This window comes from Monodelphis domestica, chromosome 7 (genome assembly GCF_027887165.1).
Source record: "Monodelphis domestica isolate mMonDom1 chromosome 7, mMonDom1.pri, whole genome shotgun sequence".
In the NCBI taxonomy this organism is placed as follows: Eukaryota; Metazoa; Chordata; class Mammalia; order Didelphimorphia; family Didelphidae; genus Monodelphis; species Monodelphis domestica.
The window spans coordinates 201,216,946-201,224,706 of NC_077233.1; positions in this window are offsets into that span (position 1 = coordinate 201,216,946).

The window sequence follows — 7,761 nt, forward strand, 5'->3', positions numbered from 1 at the left end:
AAGAGCACACACTTAAAATACTCATAAGTACTTGATTGCTACTCCCACCCCCACCCCACCAGCTAAGGTATGTGTGTCACACACACAAACACACACACACACACACACACACACACACACACGGGGGGGGGGGGGAGAGAGAGAGAGAGAGAGAGAGAGAGAGAAACACCCAATTTTTCTCTCTTCTTAAATAGAAATAGGAATGAGAGGTAAAGTACTTTCATTTTGTGCCTTTAGTACACCACCTCTTTGTCAGGACAATTAGAATCATGGTTATTCATGTTATTAGTCTTTCAAAATTATTTTTTCTTTATACTGTTTTTGTTATTATATGCATATTTCTCCAATTTCTTCTTTCTTCACTTTGTATTATATAGATTATCAACAGTTTCTCTGAAGCTACCTTTTTTCATTTCTTTTGAAACAAAAATATTTTATTATATTTATTTCCCAATTTTGACTGGCATCATCCTTAATTTCCAGTTCTTTGACATGACAAAAGAACAGTTATCTCATATGTGAATCTTATTCTTTTACTCTCCTTTTCTTCTCCTCTCCTCTGCTCTCCTCTCCTCTCCTCTGCTCTCCTCTCCTCTCCTCTCCTCTCCTCTCCTCTCCTCTCCTCTCCTCTCCTCTCCTCTCCTCTCCTCTCCTCTTTTCCTTTCCTTTCCTTCTTTCCTTCCCTCCTCCTGCCTTCTATATCTGTCTCTGTCTCTATCTCTTTAAGCAATCTCTCTCTCTCTCTCTCTCTCTCTCTCTCTCTCTCTCTCTCTCTCTCTCTCTCTCTCTCAGCTCCTTGGAATATAGGCTTGGTAGAGACAATGATGGATCAAAAGTCAATTTGGTTACTTTTGGGGCATAGTTTCAAATCGATTTTCAGAATAGATAGACCAAATCTCTGCTCCAACCAAGGATAGTTTGGTCAAGTCAAGTTAACAAATATTTTCTAAAGGTTTACTATACCCTAAGTGCTGGGAATACAAATACAAAGAGAATGGGAAAAAATAGTCCCTGCCATTGTGAAGTTTATACTTTAATGAAGGAAGATTACATATAAACAGAAGCTGAAAATTTAGAGGGAAAGAAGGTTCCTGTAAAGAAAAAAGTCAGAGAAAGATCAGATAGTCAAAATGGAACCTAGAGAGAAATGAGAGCATGGTTGGCATGAGAATTTTCTTTAACATGGACATGTCTCTTCTCACACCACTCTTAATGATATCCATTTCCCCCTTACCTATCACATGTGCCAATCTAATGAGTATGGTGTGAATAACCTCAGAGCCATTTTAAATTGTACTTCTTTAACAATAAATTTACTGATGATTTTTTGGATATGGTTGTTAGTAGCTTGGTTTTATTCTTTTGACAACTGCCTCTTCTTAGCTTTTGACTATTTAGCTTTTGAGTAATGAATCTTAGTAACTAAATGAGAAACATGGCCTCTACCCTTGACTTACTAAGTGTCTTCTCTTTTTGCTCTTTTATCTCACTTGTTGATCTTATCAACTTGCATCGGTTCAATTATCTCTTTGCAGATATTTTTCTTATGTATATATTAAAACCTTTTGTCTCTTCTGAATTCCAATCTGATTTTTTCAAGTGCCCACTGGGCATATTGAATTGATTATAAAGTAGGCACCTCAAGTTCAACATATTCACAAAAGAAATCATTTCTTCTTTAGCCTCCCTCATATTTGTCCCCCTTTCCAAACTTTACTGTTACTATAAATGGGCAACACCAATCTGGAACTATTGCCTAGGTACCCAAGTTTGAAACCTCAGTATTATTCTCATTTCTTCACTCTTATTTGTCCCACACATTCATTAATTGTTAAATCTTATCACTTCTATCTTTCCACATCTCTTATATGTGTGCTCTTCTTTTTATTCATACTGGCTCCACCCTGTTTCAGACTCCCATCATATTTTATATATACCATGGAAAGTACATACTGGAATAGTATCCCTGACACAAAGCTCTCTCCTTTCCAACCCATCTGCCAAATAGCTGCCAAAGTAAATTTCTTACACTTAAGTCTGAATGTATCTCTTCTTAAGTTAATAAACCTCAGTGACTCTCTAGTGATTTTATGATGAGATATTTCACTTTAATGACATCCTTTTAAAAATGTCTATTTTTGGAGAAGTAGTTTTGTATAATGGATAGAACACTGGGTCATTTGAAGTCAGGAAGATGTGGTTGCAGATATTCATTTGTTGTGTGAAACTGAAAAAGTCACCTAACTGCCTTATGCTTCAATTTTCTCACCTGCAAAATGAAGGAGTTGGACTAAGTGCTCTATATGGTCCTTTACATCTTCAGATTTTTGATTCTATGCAAATGTTTAACATGTTTGCAACAAATTAATGCAAGAGTACATGTATATAAGTTATAAACAGATAATTATACATATATTGGGGGATACCTGCTCATGTTACTTAACTGATAGAAATGCATGATCCCAAATGTTTGGAGACCACTGGTAGAATGGATGATTAAAAGGTTATGAGATGTTAGCACTTTCTTCCTCCTGAGCTTACTATATTTCGATTTATTTGTGTGTATGCATAGGCATATGCACACAAACACAAATATGTACATATATATCATATATAAATATTTATTTTTATACATGATGAGGCAGGTAGGCAGCATAATGAATAGTGTTGGACTTGGAATTAGGAAGTCCTGGATTCAAATCCAGTCTCAAGTACTTATTAGATGGGTAAACTTGGTCAAATCATTCATTCTCTGCCTTCCTCAATGTAATCATCTGTAAAATTAATGATAATTCCTACTTCCTATAGTTGTTCTAAAGCAGCAGTTCTCAACCTCTCAATTTGTAGCAATGAGAATACATAATGCATATCAAGTATTTACATTCTGAATCATAACTGTAGCAAAATTACAGTTTTGAAGTAGCCACCAAAATAATTGTTTGGTTTGGGGTCACTGCAACATGAGGAACTGTATTGTGGGGTCATGGCATTAGAAAGGTTGAGAACCACTGCTCTAAAGGAAAAAAAAAGAGAAAATATTTTAAAGTACTTTGCAGACCTTAATTTGCTCCATCGATGCTAATTCTTATTTGATACTACTCAAGTAGAATAGAATGCTCTTGAAGACCGGGACTATTTTTTCTCTTGTTTTCTTTGCACTCTCAGTGCTCAATACAGGGTCATCTTCATTAAACAATTTTAATAAAAATGTTGAACTAGATCAAGTAGAATTGAACTCAATATATTCATTTAATCATTTAGTGCTGACTGCTCTCCAGCAAAAAATTAGATGTACTCATTACCTCAGCTCAGGCCCTATAGATGGATGATGAGCCAGAATAGAATATGGGGAAAAGAACTTTTTAAAATTTGTGCACTGCTTTCACTGATCCTGAGCTGCATGTAGCTCAAAAACAAACAAAAAATGACCTATGTCTTTTGTAATATTATTTCTATTCATATCTTGTGTTTTTATGCCACTTTCACATCTGAATATATTTCTCCTCTCCTAATTGTGTTATCCATCATAACAAATAGTGGAAAATAAAAGGGGTGGGGAAGCAAAACAATCAATATCAACTGTAGCTGACTGCATACTACATTTCATATTCATAGGTTCACACCTCTACAAAGACAAAAGGCATTTTCCCAACTCTTTTCTGGGGCCAAGTTTGATGTATATCATTATACAAGATTCAGATTTTTAAAAATCTATTTCCATTATTATAGACATTATGTATATTGATTTCCTGATTCTGCTTATTTCTCCCTAAGGAGTTTGAATTATTTTCTGATACTTCTCTTATGTCACTAATATTCTATTTATGTACTACAATTTATTTAGGCATTACTCCCTTAGTAGACATTTACTTTGCTTCCAGTTCCTTGGTAATATAAAAAAAAAGTTTGCTATAAATAGTTTGGTATATATGAGAATTTTCTGCCTTTGACTTCCTTGGGGTAGATGCTTAGCAATAGGATCTCTGGATCAAAGAGTACTGATTATAATCACCTAAATAAGCAAATACATTATTCCAAATTGCTTTCCAGGGTATGGAGTGTTCAGGGAGGACTAGTACCTCTGGTGTGAAAGCTTGTCAAGCCCTTTTTAGGGCAGCTTATAGACCTTTGCTGTCTATCTTTCACCCAACTCTCATTTGTGGTTCCAAGAAACTCTAGCATGTTCAGTGGCCACACCCTAGTATAACTGGTTTTTCAGGTGGACTGAACCAAGTTGAGGGTAACTGACAAGGCTCAAACCTGTTGATGAGATAGGTGGGGTAAGTCTACCACAAGCACATGAAGACTTCCCTTGGCAGAATGAGCAGATGAGGACAATTTTTTCCAGCGACCATGAAGGTGGTAGAAGTGGGTACTGTGGAGGGCCTAGAACTTGCCCTCCGCAAGGAAATGCCAAGGAAATCTGTATTTCAGGCCATTTCCAGTCATCCTGATTTTTATATTGCCACTGAACCTTGATTACTCTGGAAGAGAAAGTGAGGCTGATGACTTTGTGCAACTCTGCATTATTTAAATCCAATTCACACAGAAGTCAAGGTATCACCCACTGATGTCATTAGACCTCTTTGAAACAAATGGTAAACAACATTTGTGTGCCTATCTTTATATAACCCCTCCAAAGTAAACTATTATCATTCTTTGATATAATTGACAATTTGGGGTATTTGATGTAACAATAATTTCTATTATATATATATAGTACTTTAAAGTTTGAAAGGTTTGATACATATGTTATCTTCATATCTTAGGTAACACCATTTAAAGAACTCTTTCATATGATTAAGAGTTTATATTTCTTCCTTTTAGAACATTTGTTCACATACTTTGGCAATTTTTCCATTGGGAAATGGCTCTACCTTTTATATTTGTGATAATTCTCCATTTGTCTTGTCTATCAGACTTTCACTGAGATATATAATACAAAGATTTTTGCCAGCTGATAGAAACCTCTTTTCTTCAATAACAAAATTCCTCCAAGGGAGACCTTGGACTCATTGGACATCATTACTTCAGAATATGCAAAATTATGGGCTTCCCAAGGGCCAATGAGAAGGTAAATGGTGGGTATAAATATTCTGCTGCATGTAATTAGCAATAATGCGCTAATAATGGCCATAGGTGATATTGCCAAGTACATGTATGACTGAACCTGATTTAAATGTTACCTCTGACACTTACTAGCTATGTTCCCATGTGCCAGTTATTTAACCTCTGATGGTCTCAGATAACCCTCTAGGACTATACCTATGAAAATGTGATTAATAAAAGAAAACATTATTGGCACATTAATCAATTCTATCCTCCTTTAAAGTCTAATAATGTTTTTTTCTCCCATATATAATGCCATACTTCATCCTTTTCTATTTTCATCCCTTTATGAGCTAAAATCACATGTAGATTTTTTATGTTTACTGATTATTTTAAGCAATTATCCACCCCCATCCCCACCCTCAAAAGTTCTCTCACCTGAGAAGTTTTGATTTGTTCAAGGATTTAACTCTTTAATCCTCTTTAGTGTTGATGGGGTAACTTTTGCAGAGTCCCAAGTAAGCTCCAATCTTTCTTTTCCCTTCCCCAAATGTATATTGAGCAGATCCTCTTAGCAATTTATTTAATCTCCCTTTACTGATATAGATTAATTTCTGTGGGATCTGGGATGAGTCAGGAGCCATTCTTCCCACTTGTACTCATCAATGCAAGTTTAATCATTACATAAATAATGATGTGAAGAAAGACACAGAGGTGGAAAAGTACAGAACAGCATGTTCAGGGGAATGACAAAAAGACCTTTTGTTATCTCTTTGATAGCAGAATGGAGGATGGACTGGATTGAGGAGAGACATGAGATAGGGGGTTCTAACAAAACACTATTTATTTCAAGACATCCTGAAAAAAGTTACAAACTCAAAAATCATATTATAGGAAATTGTATACTCACATAGTTCTAATCCTATTTCTGATCTAGAAATCCAAAGATTTGAATAAAAATAAAGGAAAACATGTATTTGATTTACAGTAAGTATTTATAATCAACATATCTAGATGAGGTGAATATGCCCTAAGGGGGAAATAAACACTTTAGAGCCCTGACTGGCAGCAACTTCTTTGGGAAAAAAGAGCATGAAATACATGGGGCAGGAATTGGAAGTATGGTTGAAGAAAGAAGAATGTAATAAGGGTAGAAACATAGAGTAGAGCCATATTTTGGAGGGCCATTGAAAGTCCTTTAGCTCTTAAAGGACTTGATCAGAGCCATGTTTTAAACTAGCAACAGAATGGAGGATGGTTAAGCAGAGAGATATATTCTGACATTATTATCCAAGTGAGAGTAACAAAAGTTCAAATAATGATGGAGGAAGCAGAATTGGAAAGGAAATAAATCATATGAGAAACCCCACAGAGGTAGAAGACATAGGGTGTGGTGATTTATTGGATATGGAAGGGGTGGAATGGTAGAAGTTGAAGATGACACTGAGATTATGAGCCATTTTTTTATTTGAATAGCAAATTTCCACATAAGTTTCTTCCCAGGGCTGACAAGCAATTCAATCTGGGTTATACAACATGCATTATCACAAAAAAAAAAAACATTTCCATATTATTCATTATTGTAAGTTAATAATCTTATAAAACCCAACCCCCAAAATATATACACAAATAAACAAGTGATAAATCATCTGTTTTCATCTACATTCTGACTCCAACAATTCTTTCTCTGGAAGAGGAGAGCATTCTTTTTATAAGACCTTAGAACTGTCCTGGATCATTGTATTGCTGTTAGTAGCCAAGGCTATCATATTTGACCATTCCATAATATTACAGTTACTCTGTATAATGTTCTCCTGGTTCTGCTTACTTAATTCTACATCAGTTCATGTAGGTCTTTCCAGACATATCTTCCTTCCTTCCTTTCCCCCTTCCTCCCTCCCTCCCTTCTTCCTCTCTCCCTCCCTCCCTCCCTCCCTCCCTTCCTCCCTTCCTCCCTTCCTCTCTTTCTCTCTTTCTCTCTTTCTCTCTTTCTCTCTTTCTCTCTCTCTCTCTCTCTTTCTTTCTTTCTTTCTTTCTTTCTTTCTTTTCTTTCTTTCTTTCTTTCTTTCTTTCTCTTTCTTCTCTCTTTCTCTCTTTCTCTCTTTCTCTCTTTCTCTCCTTCTCTCCTTCTCTCCTTCTCTCTTTTTCTCTCTCTCTCTCTCTTTTCTTTCTTTCTTTTCTTCTCTTTCTCTCTTCTCTCTTTCTCTCTTTCTCTCCTTCTCTCCTTCTCTCCTCTCTCCTTCTCTCTTCTCTCTTTCTCTCTTTCTCTCTTTCTTTCTTTCTTTCTTTCTTTCTTTCTTTCTTTCTTTCTTTCTTTCTTTCTTTCTTTCTTTCTTTCTTTCTTTCTTTCTTTCTTTCTTTCTTCTTTTTCTATAATGCTCTATTGAGAGAGAGAAAAAATGAGGGGGGGAAGTACTACCTCAAGTCATTGATCTAAGACAATTGCTCCTTTCCAGCTGTTTCTGAAATCATTCTGTTAATCATTCCTTATAGCAAAATAATATTCCATCACCACCATATACCACATTTTGTTCATTCCAAAGGAGGGGCATCCCTTTTGTTTCCAATTCTTTGCCACCACAAAAAAAGCAACTATAAACATTTTTGTACAAACAGGTCCTTTTCCATTTTTTAAAACTCCTTAGAATATGGGCTCAGTAATGGTATTGCTAGATCAAAAGGTGTACATTCTTTTATATACATTTGGGCACA